The following is a 25,280-nucleotide window of genomic DNA, read 5'->3' on the forward strand; positions in this document are numbered from 1 at the left end:
TTTTGGGTCTCGCAGGACCCATGGACTCAATATCTCCTTGCAGCACTCTAATTTCTACCAGCTGGGTGAAATCATTCCACTGGTTAATCCTATAAATTATTGACACAAGTCATTTTATATTAGAAACAACAAACAATACAAATAACAATGCAAACTGATTGGCAGGTTTGTATGTTTGCAGTTGAAAGCCAAAAAAGTCTGTGTTCTGACATAAAGTGAAGAAAACAAACTTTTGAGGCAGCATACTTGCATACGATGGGTTTAAACAAAGAAAGAATATACATCAGTTTTAAAAACTATTTTTTAAAAAAGATATTTTTGGCAGGTATATGGATGAGCAAAGGTTGTGTTAGGGGTGTTTATGTTTTAGATTTTATTTTGTAACACTGGGGGATAATTGTATTGTAAATATTTGGATTGCAAATAAAGCTGGGATAGTTGTTGACTTATTTAATGTGGTGGTAGGTAAACTGGGGATGGTTGTGTGGGTTGTTTGTGATACATTTTATTTCTTTTTTTTGGTTCGAAATAAAGTCTTTCATTCATATGAAGTCAATGGAAAAACACGATTATTGACCCATACAGAAAAAAAATCACACTATCCCTTGGGCTTTACCATTCTGCTATATTAACATATGGAGATGTTATAGAGCAAGAGAGAGGCTGGAGGACATGCACTGTTTGAGTATTTTCCTATGAAGAGTAATGCATCAAAATTCATACATACCCTACATAATCATGAGCCATTAATTAGTGTATAACCCATGTATTTGGGAAGACTGTGATCACATGACCAATGCAATGACGAGATTAAAAAAGGAAGTGCTCCCCTCAAGGAGACAAGTTGGGCTGGTGGATGGGTCGCATAACACAGGATTCCCTTCAGGATTTTCCCAAAGAGACTGGTGTTCAGAACCATGTGAACTTTGCATTGCATCATTTTAAGATACGTTTTCACCATGTTTCTTTTCCTGAACCCAAATACAGTAAATTCACTAGCCTAAACCTACGTAACTTTACCCTCAGTAAGCCACTTCATTTGTGGGGTACTAATTCATACGATGTCATTTGACCTGTGTGTGCATTTTCATAGGTTATCATACAAACCATTGTTTGAGGATACGTTGTCTGAGCAAAGTCAAACCCTGAGCTAAGCACAAATACACACACAAGGATAGTGCATATATTGCTAGCTAGCTTCTGTCAGTTGGGACATTTTATCTGCAGTTTGGGAGAAATAAATACAAACGGTCCAGCGTGTGAATGATTTTAAACTCCATAATCCTCTGATAATTTTCAGTCTAATTTTACACTTCATTTAAACTGGCCTTGACTATGTGTATGGTTGTATTCATCCACTGTGTGTGTGTGTTTGGCTCCATTTCTACAAATCAAATACTGCTTTTTGCATTCTTTCTGCCTTTTATGTGCACTAAAGGTCTACAACGGTTCCCAGTGTGCTTGCATGTGCAAAGGTTTCTCCATCCTCAAAGTCTTTTTGTTTTATTCTGCATGTCTGCTTTTATCCGATTCCATTCACATTACGGTTATTATTATTATTTTCCACATTGCACATACTTTGTGCACAGCTGCTCCACCTAAACAGAAATGATTTGAAATCAAACTAGAGCGCCAGTGCAAGATAAGCACAGGACATGGAGAACTGTACAGTGGCTACTAGAGCACTGTTATCTGTGTATTCATGTGCATCTGAGCCAGACTATAATAGTGCATTATTACAATGTGGTGTGACAATCCAATCTGATGGCAGTAAAAAAAAACTCCACCCAGTCACACTGGGAGTGGAAAGATTTCATGCAAACGCCTTCTCGCTTGCTAAACCAGGCGAGGGGGAAACGACGCGTTGCACAATGGCTCTGTTGTATTATTAGCCCCTCAGAGGAAGTTACAATTGTCGGATCAGACTCCCCCCCAAAAAAAAGAGTAGAGTAAGTCTGGGAAAATATCAGCTTCCTGTCCATGACTTCAGGGGGTTAGCCTGAGTAAGTGTTTGCCTCTGCCTTTCTGCCTTTCTCATGCTTCGCACACTTTCTGACCCTGTTTCTCTCTCTCTCACTCCACAGTTATTTGGCCAGCTCCTTGTTTACTCAGATCAGACTTGTCAGGGAAAGCCAAGTGCGTTTAAACAAACACACGCACGCACACACAGACACACGGAGATCAAAATTAGCATCAAGGCACCACAACACATCACTGCTAAAACACCAACTGCACTAGTATCATTACCACCGGAGAATATTGCTGTAATTTATGCTGACATAAATAAATCATTCAAATCTGTGTGTGAGTGTGTGCACATGGAAGAGGACTAGAGAGGAAGGCTGTGAAGGAGTGATAGTGAAAAGAGAGACAGACTGTACTTCATTTATTATCATTATTATTTGCTCTAATGGTCTGCCTTGGTTTCCCAGGAGCTCTTCTTAGCCTCCAACGCTCAATGGGAGCAACAACTCAGAAATAAGAGCGAGAGAGAGGAAATACCAGGACATCTCCTTCCAACTAATCTGGTTGGTAGCCAGCCTGTATCTCCCCCAGGCAGCACACACTGTCTGTCTGACCTCGACTGAACTCAACTCAACTGCAACTGTAGTCTCTGCTGATGATGTGGAGCTGAAAGAGAGGGGGTTTGAAGAGAGCTAAAGAGAGCAACGCCGTGAGAGAGAGAGAGAGAGAGGAGGGGGAGCAGGAGAAACGAACTCCTTTTACATGTTCCTAATGAAGAGACAAAACCCAAGTCAGCCCCTTCATTTCACTGCTGTAAAGAAAGTTTGTTAAAATTGATACAATTAGAAGGGTTAAAATGAGTCAGTAGTCAAAAAACAATTAAATTACACATTTGCTAGAAAGCTGTTATCATACACTACATTACACTACATACAGCCTAAAACAAAATCATGTAAATGCTTGGATAAGAACATATTTTAGAAGCAGCCGCATCATAACGACCTGATCAGTGATAAAACCTAGTCATGGAAACATGCTAACATAATAAATAAGCTGTAAATTTCAATACTGCGATAAATAAATGTATCCACTTCCTTGCTGAGAGTTAGATGAGAGAAATGATTCCAAACTCGTATGTTGAAGATGAAGCTACAGCCAGTCACCAATTAGCTTAGCTTAGCATAAAGGCTGCAAAAAAAAAGGGAAACACTAGCCCACCTACCACCTCACTAAATAACACATTATAGCTAATTTTACCCCTTTTTTTCCAGTCTGCTAAGCTAAACTGGCCAGCTGCTAGCAGTAGCTTCATGTTTAGCTATGTTCAAATTACACAGCAACAGGCTACAAGTCATTTTGTAGCATGTCACTGAGGACAGGTGTGACATGCTACAAACAAAAGATGAGTGAGTCTCAACCTTTTTTAGCACTGCAAATACATTTTGGAGCGTCAACCAATCATATATTTTTGTTGCTAGCTGTGGTAGTTGTATTTTTGTATTATCATTAATATTATTATTTTCATTTGTTTATTTATTTTATTGATTATTATTATTATCATTATTAATTTTTATTACTGTTTGTTTCTGTTGTAATGTAATGTTATGTTGTCTTGGACCACAGGAAGACTCGCTTGTTGCCTAAGCGTCAGCTCCTTCTAATAAACAATAAATAATAAACTTCTACAGTGACTCAGCAATAATGTAGCTGATCACGCTGTAGCTGCGTCATTAGTAGTGTGAATACAACTTTGGTGTTATTGCTCTTCTAATCCACCTCTTGTGAAGAAAGCAAATAAGAACAATTCTCTTAATTTCAAACATATTTGAAATCTCATTTGTATATTTATGATTGAGGCATATTTTAATGAATAGCTGGCTGTCATTTTCTCAGTTGGTATTCTAGCTAACAAAATTAGCCCTGCTTTGTCATCATTTTCGAGATGAGAAAGTACACATGTGCTTCTGATTGTTTTTCTTTTTCGGTTACTGAACTTAAAGTTGCTTTGGCAACAGATTTCTTAAATCCTTAACATTCCGAAAAAAGTTGAATTACAAAAAGACAGAAAAGTAAACAGAAAAAAGATGGATGGGGAGACAGAGTGGGAGATTCGTATGCATGAGGAAAATAAACAGAGAGGAACAACAAGAGTTGAAATCCACAGTTAGGGAAGGAAAAAACTGGAGCACGGAGTGATGCAAAGGCAAAGAGAGAGAAGGAAACATGAAAGAAGAGGGAGAGTGGGTGTTCACAAGTGTAAGACATAGTAAGGGAAATGATGGAGTTGGCGCCAGAGAGCAAAGGTAGAGAAGGGGAGTGATGAGTTTGGAAGGAGAGTTCAGCAAAGGCCCTGGATCCAATCAACAAACTGTTTTTGATTCTGTTTTTCATTTCACCTAAAATAATGTTTCAATGGTCCCTTGCTCATAGCTAAGCACCAACCCTGCTCTTTGAATGGGTAGTTGTTTTGAGCAGAACACTTCTCTGTGGCCCCAGATGAACTGTGCAAACTGTCTGCAGCAGAGGCTCAGAGAACCACGCATTGCTGGATTACCTAACCTTATTTATCTCCTATGAAGAATTATTCAGACTTTTAGAGATGCAGTTTAAAGCTAGACACTTCATGTTTAACACTGACCGAAAACTCAAAGCTGACAAAAGAAAATCATTTTTTGTTTGGTGAATAATAAAGCACATTACTTATGAATTGAGAAATCGATGTTATTTCTCCATTGAAAGTTTAGTAACAAATATTGGTTGACTGAGGTTAGACAAGATGGACATGACATCATAAGAGAAAACAAAACCAAAGGTAATAAATCGAATCATAATACCTTCGTGAGTTTTTGTATGCACAAAATGTTGTTAAGCGTTACTACAGGACACATAAACTGTACATTAAAGCAGATCATTTGTCACATCTATTTTCCTTAAAACTTGGTGAAATCAGTGTTTATTGCCAATTCTGTAGATGTACTTGTCTGCAGACAATTCATAAAAATAAGATATATAACTATAACAAATTAGAATTAACATTTTGGCTCAGTACACAGTAATTCTCAAAAGAAGTAAAGTAACATAACATGACATACATCAACAGCATAGTGTGCCACACATACAAGAACACTACGTTGTTATTAAAATAACTCAGTCTACTATTGGTTTCACACGGGACACAAATTGATCATTGGTTGGAGCATCAAAAAATGCAGCCAGTTCTCATACGCTAAAGGACGTCTTTATATCTGATGCTGGGGGGCCTCTGACCAAGTGTTGGTATTTGACGAATTGGGAGTAAGACCAGAGTGTGATCTCGAGCGATACTGAGAAGATATGTCGATTTAGAACAGCCACGATAGCAGCATGTTATCTATAGCACTCACCATTGTTGTTTTTATTCCACACTGGTTCTGGCGAACTGCATTAAAACAGCTTAACCACAGCACTGGTCCTGCCACGGTGCTGATAAGCTAATCACATGCCCTTGTGGCACTCTTTTTTTCTATTTTAACTGAGAAACTACCGTTTCGTGTCAAGATGGCAGATGAATCAGTTAGTTCGAACTTGGTGAAGTGTACAGATTTAAAAGTCTGGATTCGAAAGATGCAAAGGAATTAAAATAGGGAGCAGTATGTTATTTTCTTTGCATCACTCCTTTCCTTAGGAGATACAATTTCGAACCCTGAAAATGTTTCTCAAACTTTTTAAAGGTTGATTTGAACAAGCCCACTTTTTGATGACTTAGTGTTGATTTTGGGGTAGAACTGTCCTTCAATGCTTTAAAATAATCCCATGGGACACTGATATAAAAGTTGGGTGGTATATTGGTAGAAGCCACCATAAATATAGGATATGTTACCACAACATAGTATGACAGAATTTTCTCAGTCCACAGTAATTCTCATAAGACATAAAATATTGATTAGGACTGATATAGAGTATGTGAGTGGTACAAAAAACAGAGAGAGTGAGTTCTACTGTGTGAGGTCTCAGTAGTAGCACTGTTTACAAGAACTGAGCAAGAGGCACATGAAAAACAAACCGCATACTGTACTGTATACAGTACTGTATGGTCACGTTTCATTACATGTACATACAGCTGTGCCTGACAGGCACAGTCACATCAAATGCAAACAGTGGAACAAGCATATGTGTAAAATTCCTCTGAGACAAACTTATTTTTCAGAGACCGACCAAAAATACTCAGCAGCAGCTGAGTGTGCACATTTCCTGCAAACACATAAACAAGCACACAAATAACTGTCTGTCACAAACACAAATGTGAAGTTTCTCAAAAACACAAAGTCGTAAATACACATGAAGCCTAAAACATATCTCAGAACAAAATGTGCATGAATCACACTCTTCATAAACTCATACATATATGCATAAGGGTTCTCACATGCACACACGTGCAGTGCGGCTGTCTGCCTCCCACATGCAGTGTTTGTGACGCATAGGAAAAGTCATTAGACCCGCACTTCCTCTCCAAACAGAAGAGAAAGAAGAAAAGACTGCCTTACATGAAACACACAGGAAATGTGTGGGTGACTGCCTGTATGTGAGTTTGTGTCCGTATGTGGATTTTTGCACAGGCACATGTGTGTCCCCTGGTCTGAAGTCCTGCCCGTAGGGCTGGTGGCCAGTGTCTTGTAATTGTTTGCCTTTAATTGCTTTCATTGACAAGACTACAACTCCAATTACAGCCAATTAGAACACACAGCTGAGGGTTGAGTTGATCTTGTGGCTTCAGCATGTGTCCAAAACATTTCCTAATTTGCAGATTTAGCCTTAACTGAACAATATAATTCTGCAAAAGTGTGCAGCAAAGGTGGATAGAGAGTAAGATAATTCTGCATTTCTGTTTGGATAAGTTAATTACTGTAACAGCACCCAGATTCCCCTTAAAATAATCAGAGATTCTGAGCTTTTTTACAAAACACACAACACTGATCTTTTAATCAGTGTGCTGGATCATGCTGGATGTGTTTTTTTTTTTTAAATAAGGCCAGGAAATGTATAACCTCTTTACTCATATCAAGCTTCAACTGACTGTACAAGTTTCATTTCTCCCTTCACAAAGGTACAAACAGTTAGAGCTTCTGCTTTTTTAGGAACTTAAGGTTCTAATTGTGTAACTAATGGGTTGACATATAAGGGTGTGTGCATGTGTTTGTGTCATTGTATATAGGAGCTATAATTTTACATAACATCCAGACCAGCACTTCCTTGTGTTTCTGACTGTGCATGGGCACATGCTTATCTGCATCATCAGTCAACATTAACAGTCTGTGCAACTTTGTGTGTTACTGTATATGAATGCAATGTCTGTGTGTGTCTGTGTATGTGTGCGTGTGTATACGCGCATTCATCTCCTAATTGGCCAAAAGTTAATAGAAATAAATGATTAACTGCAGCAGTGTGCGAAAATGAGACAAAGAGTCAGGGGGGACCAAAGGAACGGAAATAGGAACTCACAGAAATCCAAAGCAACAAAAACAGGAAGAGAGCAAAAGATAGAGAGAGGCAGAGGGTGAAACCTGGGGTTTGGACATCTGCTGAAGCTTCAGGAAACTCAATCACTTCATGGCTGAATTTGGAAGTCTTACCTGTGTGCACTAAATCATGCCAACATACAATATACACACACACACACACACACACACACACACACACACACACACACACACACACACACACACACACACACACACACACACAATGTTGAGAAGAAAACACAGACAGGTGAAGGACAGTTTTTCTGACTTCCATGCAGAATTACTCCTCCTCACACACACACAAACACATGCACACACGGATTAATTTGGACACAGCGTCTCATCCCTGCCTACCTCTGCCATGAACATCTGTCACCTCAGCAGGATCCAAACTGCTAATAAACATGCAAAGGCATGCTCACACACACACACACACACACACACACATACCCCATCTCTCTTTCCACACGATCTCTCTTTCTCTCTCAATGTGTCACACATACACACCTCCCTCACTCAAAATAGATGGCTAAATTTGGCCCAGTCTCCATGCGTTACTGGTTCAGTATTTTATCACTGTCTTTCTTAATATACACCTGCACCCACAGACACCTAGCGTAACTAAGACATCCTCATCTGTTATTTGTTTTGTTTTTTGTCACCTCTGGGAGACCGAACTATCCATGTTCATACTCATACTGATAATAAACAGCATTACGTTGTACTGAAAGAACTGAGACACCTGTTTCCCTGAAGATTCCCTGGGGTGTAACTTTCTATCTGCTAACAGCGAACTGTCGCTCAGGTGCTGTTTATTGGCACGTGAAAAGGGAAAAAAGGTTTGTGTGTGCAAAGTTCACTTCTGAATATTTAACACAGAATTGGAAATCCCCACACACAGCAGACACACAGAATAATGCAGGTGTTACTAACTGTAATCTTCAAATCATGAGCTTCAAGGTAAACTGTTTGCATTGCACTCTTTGAATGGACAGCTTTAGTGTTTTGGGTTATATAATTTCAAATAGGTTTGATGTATGATTGTGTGTCCTCTTGTTCTCTCCTGGTCTAAAGTTAATCTTTTATTTAAATACATGGCAACTGTGTGCTCCAGTCCTTGTGAAGTGGTGTTTTAAAATATGTAGGACCCTGAAACCTCTACTTTCTTTTTAAAGAGGATCCTGTGGTCAGGCATAATGAGGATAGAGTTCATTGCAAAGTGCAAACCAAAGAAACAAATAATAAACAGTTTAAAACTTTAAATCTTTAAAAACGTCTCTCAATTTCAACACTTAATTAACATTTTATGTGAAAACTAATCACTGATGTTGATTATGGATGATTATTTTTTAAACATTTAGAAAGTTTTCACTGTTTGGGCCCCTCAGGCTGCTCTCAAACTGTGGAAAAGTTTCATCCTCTTCACTTTCACAGTCAGACTTGGTTTTGTGGGTTTCATGAATTTAATTGGTCAACATTTCCTGTTTTTAACTGTAAACAACCTACACACAAGTGGTGTGAAAGTATCATTTTGAACTTTTTTTAGAACAGCTAAAATGTCATTGTCACAGCATATACTGCTGGTTGGATGCATATTGAAGGGGAAGTACCAGCAGAGGTAATGTTGCAATTTTCATCCTGTCAGTTACTTACTGAATAGTTTTACATCTTCCAGTTTAGTACAGACAGTAGCCGTCTGCCTGGCTTTTATATTTACACATTTACTTTATTTCCTCATGTTGGGATCTGGTTAAAAAAGAAAAATAAAAAAAAAACGTTCTTGTGTTTAATTAATGTGCTGTTGTTCATTATCAGGTTTAAAAAAACACAGCTAAATTATATGTATATTCATTTTTTTAAGCACTCTATATTACCATCTAATTACATCATAAATGCAGGGAACACGGTAGCTATAATTTAAAAGGTTATTAGCGTATATTGCCAGTAAAAAACACATTAGATTAGTGCCTTACCTTGGCAATCCAATTCCCCTGCACATTCCCATTGTAGAGGTCTGGAGCCAGCGAGGATTCCTCCAGTGTTAATTAAACCGTCTGTCTTGGAGAGAATTAAGGTCGTGATCTCCCAGACCTCACCACTCCCACACTCCCTGAGAAGAAGAGAGAAGAAAAGAGACTTAATGAAGGAATAAAAGGATGAAATGACTTAATGAACCGCCTAACGAGGCCTGTGGCCGTTTAATAAGGGCTTATTAAAGCTTAATTAGAGCAATAATCCAGCTTGTTTGGAGTCAGTCAGTGTTGACTTGTGGCTGATTGTGTTTTTATGGTAACTGCATAAACAAGGAAGCATTGTCATTCCACAGGAAGGAAGAAAAGTCCAACAGTGTGTGTTGGTGTTTAGGGATTCTGAAAATGTTGATGAAATGGTGACTTTTCAATCACACAGAAGTCCTGCAGTTATCATCTGGTCACATGATGAAATTTAATTGACATCCACTATCTAATGCAAATACTCTCCCATCTTCTCCTGAAAACTGAAACAACTAAACCCAAAGTAAATACCCAAAATACAAATATGGACGATAAACATGTTGCTCCATCAACTTCAAGATAACTCCATATGTCAGTACTCAAAATTCATACATTTCATGGCTGTGGTCGAAGACAGTCCAAAAATATAGTATACATGAGTGGCGCTATAACTCAAATTTGTGATGTAACCATGTTTGAAATTTCTGACACTGCTTCAAAGATGATGTTTGAAAGGTGTTGTACAGGCCAGTGTGAGCACCTAGGGGAACTTTCTGAGTATTGTAACTAATCACAATTTTGTGTACATAAAATCAAACCGCTCAGAAAACATGGTCTCCGTTGGTTCGTTTTTAAAAAGGCCCACTTAAAAAACTCAATGCCAGTGTGACAAGGAATTGAAGCCTATTATTATATAAGCCTATTATCTCTATCTATTATCTCAAAGCTACTGGGCCCCATTCACAAAAAGAGTAATTTTAGAACACAGGACTTTCTTGCTGCCTTGATCAAAAATATTCCAAATATAGCATACTTTAAAACTGAAATTGTTTATTTTTCAAGCGGGACTTTCTTTAAGCTGGCTGAAATATGTTCTGCTGCGGATTTCATCCACAGAAGTACATTACGTAGCTTTCTTTATGGGTAGACCTGGTCTACCAAAAATGCTAGCAAAGCAACAGAGAGCATTATCACACATGAACTCAAAGCACCAGGCGTGCAGTAGTTTCCCAGATCATGTTTTCATATCTGATGTGAGGAAGTTGCTTTATGGACTTTGGCAAATGAGTCACGTGGCTTATATAAAACTAATGATTCAGGGGACAGGCTCCTTTCCTCACTGATTCAAACACATCACACAATGTCTCCTCTATAGACGGCAGCATGATTCACACAAGTCAGAGACCGAGCTGCATTGTGCCTGAGAGCACATCTAAAGAGTGTGTAAGGTATACAGCACACTTGAGGCTTCAGATTTCTATTATTTAGACGGTGATGCCATCACCCCTCAGAGGACTGAGTCAACCTCACAGCATGTTTGTGTCCTACTTGTATGGGAATTCCAAGCTGCTCTCATTACTACAGCTCACCACTCGGTCTCAGTGATTCATTTTAAATCAGTGATTCAGATTTTTAATGCCCGCAGGCCTTTGTGTGGGGTTAGCATTATCCAGTGGTCCCAGTATTGAAAGGGGTTACTCAGCCTTCTTCCTGATCATGTGAGAATGCACCAGATGACCCCGTCAAACAATACATACAGAGCCACACAGTATGTTTATCCAATGTTGCCTCCAATGAATTAGATGATACATGTGGCCACCCTGCACTGTCTGAAAGAGAGGCAGTACATGCCTCAGTCTGTGTTCCCTCTAAAACCAAAGGTTTCTGTGGGTCAATGGATGCAGTGCAGGCAGAGATTTTTATTTCATCTTTTTTATTTTTATTACCCTCAGCAGCAGTTTGTAGAGTCTGTAATCGCAGGGTAGATAACTGATTAGTGGATCAGATCACTGAATGAGAAGAACATCTGAGAATGAAAGCAAACTTTTAGACTCACTGAATGAAAGGCTAAGTTTCACTTTCACTGTGCCTGCCGTTCTACTGCTCCATCTGTGCCTAAAGTACACTCTGTGCTCCGAGAATGGGGTGCAATTAATAAAAGAACAGTATATGTTTTCCCAAAGCACTGCTAATAAACGGTCCAACTCAAAAAATAGAAAACCAAAACAAGGAGGCAGATGTTTTAATTGTGGTGGGCCACCACAAATGACTGAATTTGCGGGACAACCTGGACCCAAATGATGAGGACTTCTAGATCAAGAGGATACTTTCTCAAACCAGCCAACCCATAAACCTAATAGGTATGATTCATTCTCTGAAGGCAGTCAGCATTTTGATCCAGCGCCAAAGCATTAGAAGCATTGAATATCATCAAAATTTACTAGAATATGGTGGGGGCCTGGTTGGAAGGACTAGCCAGCAGCAAAAGGCAAAGTCAAGACTGAAAAGCTGATCCTCCTTGTGAATCAAGTTTCCAGACATACCTCTCTCTCCTTGCCCTGATGCCTTTCAAAAAACAAAAACATGGCTTGTGTATTAAGACAGAAGTGGGGGTCCCTCTCAGCCTCTTCCATATAGAGAGTTTCTGTGGAATCAGCATCTAGTGGTCATTAGTGGAGCTGCAGTAGGACTGAATTATCCAAATACTGAATGTTTACGAGTGGGTGAAAATGACTAAAACACCCATACATGAAAAAAAAAACAAAAAACAATACATCACACACTGATATACTGTAGACTTTATATGTGACTCATAAGCAGGCATTATATTTTCTGATTAATATGACTTCTACAGAATCCATAAAAGTGACAGGCATACAATAGATAGTCACTGTGGTAGCAATATGCATGTGGACACACACACACACACACACACACACACACACACACACACACACACACACACATTAACCGATGCATATTACCAGAGCTACATCTAGCAAGATGACATCATCTAGCTGTCATCTCTGTGTGAAAACACACCACTTTGCTATAGTTGTGTGTGTTGCTGCATGCATGATTGTGTCTGTGGCATTTTGGGCATTTGGCTTTTTTTTCCTGTGGTACATAATCTACCACAAATACACACACACACACACACACACACACACACACACACACACACACACACACACACACACACACACACTCTCTCTCTCTCTCTCTCTCTCTCTCTCTCCTTATGAAACCACTGACAGCTAACAAACACACACCTTTCTAGCACTGTGGTCATCATTTCCCACCATGCTGTCACTTTCAGGGTGCTAATCCACCAGAGTTCTGCACGCTACCATCTAAGTCAGTGAGAATTAGCCCAGCCAGTAGGATTCAACTCATTTTGCCTGCAGCACTTTTGGTTTTAGTTAAACACAGCTGAATGATTCCCTCAAGCACTTGTGGCAGATGAATCCTTGCTTCCAACTTTCACTAATTTACTTCCTCGAATCAAAACCATTTGGAGGGTGGAGGGGGCCTAGTACTCAGTATTTGGTTCCAAACATGATGGGTTCTAGCTTTTCAACCTTGAGCTCTCCAGTGTGGTTATGATTTTACAGATGCTTTCAACCCTCTTGTTGCCCCATTTTTAATATCAGTTTCAAGTTTTACACTGTGCTTCCAGTGTCTGGGAATTATGTCATTTAGCCCAAGGGCAGACTGTCACACTCCAGAGGGTTATTAACCGATTTTAGACCTTAGAACACTACACTTAGAACACTGCGCCGAGATGTGTGACAGCATTTCACGAGAAGGTTTGAACTCTTACAGTCACAGTTCATGGACTGTGTCTCTGGCAAGTCTGCTGCTCTGCTAAAACACTTCAATCCCCTTCATTTATTTCCAGAACGCCAAACAGCTGACGGTTCCTGCAGAAAGGCCAACGATTTCCATTGTTGTCATATATCTCTCCTCTTCCAGACATATGTCAATTTTATGTCAGAGGATTAGGGATGCCAGTTATTGTTCTGCAGCATGAGAATGATGTCAACTTTCCTTCAGGGCCTTTTCTGTGAGCTGTAGACGGCAAAGCAGCTGACAATTCCTGCAAAGATGCCAACACATCACATCATTTACAAAACTACTTCTCTGCTCTTCAGCTCTGTCAAGTTGTACCCTGGAGAGTTATGGAGGGGGAAAAAAGAGTGATGTCATCTTTCCAACAGGGCTCTAAATCTCTGAGTTATTATGCTGGTTTGCTGGGATCTGGAAGACGATGATGATGGTGGTGATGGTAGTGGTTAGAGCGGTGGTGATGATGATGGTGCTGGTCACTGTAGTGGTCATGGTGGTGATGACAATGATGATGTAACCTTCCCTAAAGCCTTTTCCCTTTTAGTTAAACAGCATGAGCAATTCATCACTTCTTTTTTTTTGTAGTTGAGGAAAAATCAGTGCTCACGTGACTTCAGCTGGTTTACCACTTTTAATCAAAAATACCTTGTTGAGTGGAGGAGGCACTGCTACTCCTAACGTCCTCAGTAATGTATCTATTAATATTAATATCATTAATGTATCATTCCCTGGAGGGGAAATTAAGTTTACTTTGAATTATAGCATGATGCTTCGGTCTTACAGTGTTCATCAGAAAGTCATATCCCCTTATCAAATTTCTAATATTTTTTTAAACACTCAAACTGGAGTGAAATGATTGCAATCTGATCAGGTAAAGAATTTACTGCGCTGATAATTTGGTCCCACGTGATCTACTGACATATTATTACAATATAATCAATATAACTCAGTTTTCTCTGGGGATGCATAAATGAGTCATACTGTAATGGATGTAGAAATGTATTAATGCTCTCTGCAATATTACATCATAAGATAACAGATACAAAATATTACATACAATTAATTTTAGAGAGTTATTGAATCTGTGGCATTTTTTTACATAATTGCTTGATTAGAAAACAATTATAAAAAAATCAATGGAAATAATTAATTACAATTCCGCTTGTAAAACTGTGTAGCCTAGACATATTTTTGAAACATTTTGTCCAATTCCAAAGTGCATCATACGTCTACAGCCTTTTCCTCCGAATTCAGTTAAACCTCAATACCAGTAGCTAGTCTTCAGTTGCCATAGCTAAAATTGGATCCTATGGATAAAAAGTCCAAAAAAGGAGAAGTATCACAAGAAAACTGAGAATTTGTTTGCTTTCATCAACAACGCTTTAAGGTTAAAGTACCAGATAATCATAAATAGCAATATCCTGGGCTAAAAAATGAAACCAACGCGAAAGTGCAACAAACTGCAATTCCTCTAATGGCCACTTGAGGCTTGCTCTAGAGGCAAAAATAACAGCAAAAATAAACATGTTTACAACCTGGTGGGAAAAAAAGTTTTGTTCTCTAAAGCCAATTTTCCCCATCATAAAACTACGGGGATTGACTTTTTTTTAGATATATCACCTGTTTAAGTTTTGTTAAAGCTTAAAGTCTCACATAATTAACGACGTTGCTACTTTGAGTGACGAGCTGTCTGCATATAGTGTCCTCGGCCTCCCAGTCAGATCCACCCCTCGCTCCTCCACAGCTCCACCTTCTCATCTAAATATGGCAACTTCTGACTCCAAAAAGAACAAGATGGGGACTGCCGAAAACGCCAAACTTGAGGCTTTAAAATGGAGTTCACAAAAAAATAGGTTATGTCACGGTAACTGCATCAATTATTTTATACAGTCAATGGGTAAAACGTATTAATTATGCTCATTTAAACCTATTACTGAAAAAATGTTGATTGGGTAATTTAGAATGAATATGCTCTGGTTTATTTTAAGCCTCCAAAATATTTTGTGGCTCCAAGCAGATTTTTCTTTTTGGCCAAAAATGTTTCTTTTAATAGTGAAGGTTGGTGACCCCTGAGCTGAAACATTTCTCTTGTGACAGGCTATTTATCATTATTATCTGTTTAGTATGTCTTCTGTCATGATTTATGATGTGGTATTAATATACTGTATATTATGTTGTGTTATCTGTTTATTAAAACATAGCTCCTTTTGAAAGAGGAATTCTCTCTTCTGAAAGTTGAGCAAGAACATGTACCATCTCTCTCACGCACAATAGTGAGTTGACATGTTGAAAGAACTAAAATTATTAGGCTGATGCGTTATTACTGGAGTTGTTCTGAATAGAGCACATGTTTATGATGACTTCAAACTGCAGGCTCCAGTGCTAAAGAGGCAATCCATCCTTTATTGCCCTACTCAGCACTGATGAGACACTGCGCTCACTGTTTGTATTTCCATCAAAAGCAATTACTTCAACATGCTCAAGTTTCGAATGTGAGTCAATAACTGTGTATCATCATGAAGCCATGCTCCAGACTAACTGTAGCCATCATTGTTTCCATTGTTTTCAATCTTTTCTTTATTTTTAATTTTAACTTATTTCCAAAGATTCCCTGCTATTTTCCAGTTCCACCCCTGTGTGTTAGCTCTAAACTATAAATTATGTCACTCTGCCACTGGGCTTCTTGCTCATTATGGCTAAACTGATAACACATGCGTAAAGGCTCTAACTGTTAAAACATTTCAGCACTAAACAGCTGACTGTGCCAGAGCTTTTAAAGGGCTAGCACACGCAAAGAAATCAATTTGTAGCTAAAAATCAATTTCTTTAGCCACGTCGTAGTAAAAGACATCAATAGAGGCCAGAATGTCAGCATTGCTTTCATACTGTAAAATATGTTACCGTTGTATGGCTCAGAGGTTCAAAGCTCTTACTGGAATTCAAATCTAACACCCAGTCTGATTCAGATATTGGAGTCATCACCCCTGCTTTTGCACCTTTCCAAATGGTGCACAGAAAAGCCAAAACTGAGAGTCATACTTTCACAGTTTGTGGGCACTTTTATCTTTGTTTGTTTCCATTGCTTTTCGGTTGTTTTCAACAATCTCTCCTGTTTCCTACATTTTCCCAGTTACACCCTTGTGTGTTAAACTATATCTAGTTTTACACAGGGCATGATGTCATTCTGCCTGCGGGGCTTTCCCACATTCGTGGCTCAGCTGATAACACATATGGTGGAGAACTGTTAAAACACATGGGTGTGTAGCAGTTTTAAACTCCTAACCCATATCAACCTTCCCTGAGTAACACAGAGAGGAGGGGGTTTGGCAAAGAAAACACGTCCCTTTTTCCCCCACCAGCAACCATCAGCTTTAAAGCTCATCTAGATCGTGATTACCTTGGCTGAATAAAGTAACCCAGCCCATGTTGTTGCAGGCAGGCTACAGCTGTGCCTCTCTCCATAACCCCACCTCCCGCCCACCGCCAAAAAGACTTTTCATAACCATTCCCCTTACCTTGCTGATTTAAAGCTACACTTGAATAAATCTGCAGAAGTGCAGGGCCCTTTTAAAATGGTTAGAGTGAAGCTGTAGAATTTCACATGCTGTGGTGCCTGAGAGTTGTTTGACATCAGCGCAAGTTGCGGTCGCTCACTTGATCCACACTGCTGTACAAACCAAACACTACAGCAACAACCCAGTAAAAAGTCAGACGCTTTCACTCAGTTAATCTGTGCTGTGAGTCAGGGCAGTTTAAGTAGACTCTGCAGATACATACCAGGATAACATCTGACTCATGGAACTGGGCTTATGTGGTTCTGCAGCCTATTCTTATTTTGTCAAACACTGTAGAACTGAACACAGTATGAAGCCGAGTAAATGCAGTTTCATGCTACTGTTCAAAATGAATAAAAACTCATAGAGTTTAGTTGTATGTGGGGCAGGGAAGGCAACTGTAAAATGTGTCCCGCTGGGACACTCACAGGATAAGCTCAGCTGATATGGACCCTCGAGAGGAAGCTGGACTTGTTTATGAAGGAAATGACATCACTGGGCTTGAACCAGACAATGACCTCATGCTGACAAGATAATGGGGAAGAGGGAGAGAGAGAGAGGGAGAGAGAGAGAGAGAGAGAGAGAGAGAGAGGGAGGGAGGGAGAGAGAGAGAGAGAGAGAGAGAGAGAGAGAGAGGAGAGGGAGGAGGGAGAGAGAGAGAGAGAGAGAGGAGAGGGAGGGAGGGAGGGAGAGAGAGAGAGAGTTTGGTTGCAGGAATCACATGTACAAACAAAAGGTGGCTGAGTGCACCAAGGTTATTTTAAAAGTCCAGTGTGAAGGATTTAGGGGGATATATTGGCAAAATGGAATATAGTATGATAAATATGTTATCTTTAGTGTGTAACAACCTGAATTTTTTTTTAAATGTGTTGTGTTTTTGTTACCCTAGAGTGAGCTGTTTATATTTACAAAGGGACTGGCTCCTTGTGTACAGAGATTGTGATGCTGCACCACCGTGCTTCTACAGAGCCCGAGAACATTCTAAACAAACACTGGCACTTAAATGGCCATTCGCATTTTCATGTTTTTGTATTGCTGCCATATTTAGAACCCCCTCAACGACACGCAGCATTTCAAGCAGGTCCGTTTGTTCTGGAAAGACAGAAACCTCTGCGGATAATTTGACCCCCAGTGAAAACCTCCTGAACATCTGGATTTTAAGTTATTAAAGAGAAAAGGTGAGCATACAAGTGCAGGTGCTGGGCTCATGGTCCATCTCTGACATGCCAAACAACATTGAGGAAACACAGATTTGTAACACCAAACTACTTTATCCATGGCTTTTGCTGTTTTTAATCAGCTGTTTGCTGTTTGTTTTGGAGAGGAAGAGACCTAAGAAGAGAGAAGAGCGAGAGAGATAAGAAAAGGGGTCAGAAATAGGTTATGTTAAGTGTTAAGGCATGTTAAGTCATTGGAGACAATGCGTGCACACACAATTGCAGGTGCTGAACAAGTGGGTAGTCTGCACCATGCCGAAAAAGGTAGGAGAAACACTACATTATAACATAAAAACTGCTTTATTCAGTATTTTTACTGTTTTCATCACCTGAAGAGACCTCTGTGAATAATTCAGCTTCAACCCTCTAGCGATGAACAATGAAGGAATTCTAACCAGGAGAATTTCCAGTGTCAACCTGCAATCCCCACACAGCTAGTCGTCACTAAATCCCTCAAAATTTTGCACACTGCTCCTTTCAACTTCAAAGTTGAGCGCTTGATAAATGGCTGCTTAGTAACACTGGCTGATGTTAATTGGATAATGTCAGATTAATGGACTGTCTCTTAATTTGCTGCACCCAAACAAATGTTCAATGCAAAAATGTAGGCCACATTTTCTCAGACGTGAAGAATGTGAGGAATCTGTTGCACCACTTGCCTTGAGTGCAGCACATACTGCGCAGTCTCAAATGGAAATCTAAGTGGTGTTGAAGGATGAATTATGACTCAAGGACAGAGAAGTAGCTGTTTTCTCAACAAACATTGTACATTGCAAGAAATAATGTGACAGATGGTAACAATTTATTAGCACTGTTGGATACTGTACAACCTATGTGTGTCAAAGCCTCAGATCTCTGATTTTACTTGTGGATTGAATCGAGATAATGAGCACAGAAAGAAAGAGGAAAATATATTTTATTCAAATTTCAGAGTTTGAATAAGACCTGGTGAGGAATTTTAATGAATGTCAAAGGAGAACATTTAATTTTCTTGGACAACCTCGATTCCTGGGGGATTTCTGTAAACAAGATTTTCCAGTAAGTAAAAATTATTAAAAGATAAGCAACTTATTTCTGTTTCTGTATTGTACAAGTCTTCTTTTTTAATGTTGCTGTTCCAAGCCTATTCGCTCACACAAGGGACCATTACAACTTTCCAAAACAACATTCTGTTGCTCTGCACTTTCTATAAACTGCTCTGCGACGACCTCTAATTGTCCCGGGGATTGGGACAGCGTGATTGAAAATAAAAATCCTTCACGCCAAAAAAATGACTGGAGGGGGTTTGGAGGAGCTGTTGGACCTCCCAAGAGCAGAGCTGGACTGAAGCCCAAAAACAAAGCTTGCTGCTGGGTTAAGGATCTTAGAATATGCCCTGGATTATGGAGCCAGAACATGCCCAGGGACAGTGGTGGAAAACTAATACTGATTTTGGCTAAAGAGGAATACTGGGTTGTATAAGAGACAGTTTGTTCAGTGTTGTTCGGATAATGACAGTATTCAGGGGATAAAAATAATAGATTTTAACAGAGAGGGTTTACTGGTAGCCAACAGTTATAGTTTATAGTGCACACAGCTGTTTTTCCTGCATTTATCCATGAGTGGTAGGCTAACATAATTAGAAAAGATCACCACTGCTAAAAGAAAATCAGTGTTATGTGGTCCCTTTTCCACTAGAATCGCCGCGGTGTTTTATAAATCAGATATTTAAATGTGTAGCACAGTAGCTGGCAGAGTGTTCAAAAGTTTAAATAAAGCACGGAGGATGTTGAAAAAGATTCGGGTACTGTGGAAGATTTACATTGGATAAATTATGACGTGTAATAAGTGTAAATCACAATAACAGCACAAAGACGGTTCCAGTGAAATACACCTTAAGTGAAAATGAGGATATAAATTCAAATAATTGCCATAATATGTTAAATCTCATCAAAAGGGCCAAAGACCTAAACATTGTACAGTACTGAGCAAATTGCTTTCAGTAACTTTTAATGAAATCCTCAATCTTTAATTACAGTCAGACTGTATATATAGACTGCACCACAGTCATGACCTTTAAAGCATGCGGTGTGAGAATAAAACACACTGGACTGTTGGCGAAAAAATGATGGCAAAAAAGGACGACCTGTAACTTATTGAAGCACCAAAACACACATTCAGTAAGAAGCTGCTATATGTGCATGTGTGTGCAATGTATTCTCATACAACAGTTTGTATGATATGCTTCAAATTGGTGCCTTACAAATGAAGTTGTGTTAAGTTTTATATCAAAATACACCTATCACATTTTCCAGAGAACATATAACTCAACTGGATGCATTTTCATCAACACAATGGGAAAATATTAATTAATGTAAATGCAATATGATATTAAACACATTAATAAAATGCTTTCCACCATACTGCACAATCTTGCATGGGATATCCACTTGTAATGACAAAGCATAATCTTTTTTTTTTATGGTTATGTTTGGGTGCTCACAGATATGGATTAAGGTTGGTTAAGGGAAGATAACGCTTTTTATTTCATGGAGAGGGAGTCTACAGTTACTTTGAGCAAGAGACACTAAGTTTAATTTATTAAGTTTCAAAACCATATTTTTTGACGTATATAACCAATATCCATTTGTTGCCTAAACCTATGACCACATGCTGAACTCAGGGAGCAAACCCATCTCTGGTGTCAAAGTCCAGTGTTTTGGATGTTCCATCCTCACCACCTCCAAGACTTCCGAACATAAATGTTGTGCCTCATTCAAACGAACAAACACTTTCTGTCTTATCACCACAATATGGTTGGCAAAACAAATTAGTATGAATGTAATTTCTAGGAGACCTTTCATAATGAGTGGGGCTTAAAAATTACTGAGATATTGGTTTTCCTAAACACTCAGCTTGTTTGAATAACAGTGCAGTCATGTTTACAGGAGATGGTAGGAGATAGAAAGCAAATACCTTTGGGTTATAAGATTTCATTATATTAATGGTCACAATGGGGATGAGCAGTAAATACAACGTTCTTATAGTCAGGCGCTAGCAAGTAACCGGAGGTTGAGGCAGGTTCAGGGTAGTGGATTAAAAGTAATAAGTGCAAGATTCAATCAATCAATCAATCATCATTATGCATTGCACATCACATCATTTATCATAGTATGAGGGTATCTAAGGGTGGGTTTATAAATGTTTCAGCTGATATATATTCACACAAATATACAGCGTATTTCGAATGAAAATATCCTCAAAGGCCTGTCAAGGATTATTTCTCCAGGTCTACTAGCAAAGACGAAGAGGGAGTTAATTTACACAAACAGAACGGTCCCATCTGGCCTGATTAACATACTACATTGCTAATGCTAACTTTTAATGGTGTGATCATCTCACACGCTCATTTTCACTGAATGCTTAATGAAAAATTAGCATATTAGAACAACATATTGTTACTCACTAGCCCAGGGTCCCGATGCAAGGGGGTGTCAGATTCCATTTTTGTCTTAAGATGCAGTTTGAACAGTGAATGGTAGTGTTCCTTCAGACACACCGGGAAAAAAAAAAGAAAATGTAAAAGCATGTGGCATGTGTCCATGGACAAGAATGTAATTTGATTTATTACATGTTTGACATAATTGTCAAAGTCAATCAATCCAGTGATGCATTGCAGATGTGTGTTTGGATGTGCATTCGGATTAAACACAACATTATGAATGTATATCCAGGTGGGTTAATTGAATTCACTCTTTGCAGTCTGTTCAAGGGTATAATCTTGTATAATATAATTTTCAAAACTGCATCACTTTTGCTCTCCCATACATACATTTTTTTTCAAAATTCGAAGAACTATTTTAATGTCTGTTAAAGCAAAGAACTTTCCAGGAAAAGTATGATGTGAGATTTGATATCTAATCATTGAAATGCATGCAGCACAGACTGCAGTCTCACTGATCCGCCCCTTACACACCCACCCGCCCCTCCGCACACACACTGTAACACTGTCCTCTGCAGAATCTGTCGCACTAATAAGTCACAGCATCTCTTCATGCAAGGAAGAGGAAACATAAAATAAAAATGCAAACGCTGGCAACAGCCTTTTAATGTTGCTATAAATCACGAAGGACCATCAAAGGTAGCTGGTAGCTGTAGTGAAACAACTCCCTCTGTTAGCACAGACACATACTAACACACACACAAAGGACAGACAGAGAGACTACACAGATAGACAGATAGATAGATAGCAATTTAGAAAGAAAGAAAGAAAGAAAGAAAGAAAGAAAGAAAGAAGTGGGTGTATACAATTATTGATATTGAACTGTATGCATTACAAACCAAACATTTGGAAAATTAAACTAAAAATACAGCTTAAATTATTAAATATAAATTAAATATTTCTCAGTGCCACTGAGCTCAACAAGGCAGCCCGCATATCGCAAATGATAACATGCCATCTGTCCCTCCTTCCCCCAAAACAAAACATACTACTCAGTGACACACACTGGGCAACATGCTACACTAGCTCATTGCAAGGTGGTTAGTAACACCATTACCATTACCAGACCATAACCTGCAGGTCTGGCATCTGGAGTCTTAAATTCACTTTGTATTATTAAGGTCAATAGCAAGAGAGTGGCAGATTAAGAATCAACAGTATGTCACATTCGCTACACGACAGAAGGTTACATCAATGGGAATACCTCAAACATGTGAACTCATTTATGCAGACGACACCCAACTGTGTCAATAGGTGAAACTAGGAGAAAACAAGAGGCAACAACTATTCACCATGGCAATTGGTAACCTTACATTTATAGCTGCAGATATTATATAACTGAGCCCTATTGCAATATTCCTTCACGAATGTATTTTAGCCTGCTTTGTACAAACAAAACAAAAAAAATCCAAAAAGTTAAAAAAAGTTTCAGTTTTAATACACTAAAAAAACGATGACATTTCTCAGATTTGTTTCTTTTGTTTGTATTTGCATATATCCACTATGCTACATTTTAAAAGGAACTGTTTTTGTTTTACAACACTTTATGATGTTCCTTTTAATAAATCAAAAAATTTAAATTAAAATACATTTCTCTGGCATTTCTCATTTTCACGTACCGTGACACCTCTGTCAGATTTTTCATCTCTGTGTCGTATCGAGTCAAACAGTGAATTTTGTGAATCATTACATCCTTAATACAGACAGATAGACAGAGACACATATATAAATTAATTCCTAGTGGATGCATTCATATTGCATGTTACCTCAGCTATTTATTGAAATTCCTTGAAAGTAACACTACGCATGGTCAAGTTACTAAGAGCTTTGATGAGTATTTGTGGCCACAGACCACCATAGGAGCTGATCATAACTCTGGCTATCAAAGCAAAAACAGGCTTTCTTTTCAGCCCCGAGAAAGAGTGAGAGAGAGATAGGAGAGTAGAAGACAGGTGGGGAGAAGGGGAGAGGAGGAGGAGGGAGCCAGCATATTTCACCTCCATTCACCTGCTGACATGGCCTCTCAAAGAAGCCTTTCATTAGACCTTCAGAACAGTCAGCTTAGTCTGTCCGATGTCGTCAATTTAGCTGTCATATTACACTGGCTCACTCTCTGCTCTTTCATCTAGGGGGGATTTTTCATCTCATGATTTTCATACGGGAGGATTGGCAAAAGAGGTGCATGTGCAGAGAATCCTCAGAAGTCGAACCATCTAATACATCAGTTAAGTGATTTAAAGCTCCCATGGTTAACCTGCGCACACCTGAATCTACCATGGCAGAAAAAGTGCATAAGGAAGTAACACCTTAAAAGAGAGTCTTTCAGCTATTCATCACTTTAAAAAGGATGTCTCTGCATTACTTCAGCTTTTAGGCATATTTGATCTAATATAATCTGTTACTCTTGGCAAAACAGCTTAAAACACCTCTGCAGGCAGTGTTTCCTTCAATGTGTTCCAGGGCTTAAAATGGGCCGTGACCCACATTTTATTCAAATATTCTAAGCACTTTTGAGTTTGGTTATTTTTTTTCAGGTTTGGATTGACATAGAGCTAAACAGCCAAGGTTCATTACAGTTTTGAACAGACTCCTTTTTTGGATCTGGGTGGAGCTAGGCTCAATCTTTCTCTGCTGAGTCGAGCTTTGCTGCAGATATGTGGTTCACATATGGGATCTCAATGGGTCCTTTCAGAAGGTGATAATTTAGTCTGCCAACACCTCTTCTTAATCATTAACTTTAGGGAAAGTTAGCCAGGCAAGCTTATTTTTTTCCACATAGTTGTGCAGTGAGAGGAATGCTCCATGCATACACGGACACAGGGAGAGGGAGAGGGAGAGGGAGAGGGAGAGGGAGAGAGAGACTCAAAGCTCTCACCTTAAAATAGAGCACATCAATAGCATTCTAATGTTGATGTAAGACTTGAGAGGATTGGCTGGATTCACTTTCCACAGCACAAGCTCAAACTACCCTCCGGTCTCTCTAAAAAGTGTTTAAGGCCACCCACAGATCATATAGAGACTCTCTATACACTCAACAGCTACAGAGTGGTGTCAGCAAACTCTAATACCATCCTGCTGCCTCGCTCTTTCACTCTGTCTAGTTAAGAAGACCATCGTAGCTTTAATTACATTTAGTCATGTTAAGATTATAGCGTAAATAATAAGCACACACAACAAAACCACCCATAGACACTTCAACTCTCAGGATTTGCAACACAGATACCTCTTTTTCCTTTTTCTTAACTTATTAGCCGGACCTCAGTTTTCCAAGAGTTGCCACCTGTGACCAATTTCAACCCAGAATATCGCCAAAAGGCAATGAGTGTGAATCTATGACTGTGTTCTTTTATTTTTTTTTTCCAAAACTGAGCAGACCTGGTAATCCAGAGACACCATAAAACTCTTCAGCCCTGCTGTTTTTACTGAGCTCTGCTTTGCACAAATATCAAAGGTTCTCGCTTCAACAACTGAATATCTTTGTATACAGGAGCACAGCTGACACTGAGGAGCAAAGAAACAGCCATCCGATTGTATAGCATTGTCAGTCCAACAAACAAATGTATACAATATTGCAGAGTTACAGTAGGGGGAACTGGGGATGGTTGTTACATTTTTGACAATTCCTTCTATATTGTAGGGCTCTTTTGAACCAGTGCATTCAGAATGTGATACAAACTATTTACAGGTGTTCGCCATTATATGGTGTGGACAACACATTCTCC

At 39.1% G+C, this 25,280-nt stretch overlaps 1 long non-coding RNA gene across 2 annotated transcripts in view; it reads right to left on the reverse strand.

Moving 5' to 3' along the window:
• LOC121946053 (uncharacterized) overlaps positions 1-25,280 on the reverse strand; it is a 205,719-nt gene that overhangs the window by 48,308 nt on the left and 132,131 nt on the right. For both annotated transcript variants that reach the window (XR_015777882.1, XR_006105988.2), the window contains exon 3: positions 9,437-9,573. This is a non-coding gene — a long non-coding RNA (uncharacterized LOC121946053). The remainder of the gene's footprint in view (positions 1-9,436; positions 9,574-25,280) is intronic.

This window comes from Plectropomus leopardus, chromosome 11 (genome assembly GCF_026936395.1).
Source record: "Plectropomus leopardus strain MGB_pleo_1.0 chromosome 11, ASM2693639v1, whole genome shotgun sequence".
NCBI classification, from domain to species: domain Eukaryota; kingdom Metazoa; phylum Chordata; class Actinopteri; order Perciformes; family Serranidae; genus Plectropomus; species Plectropomus leopardus.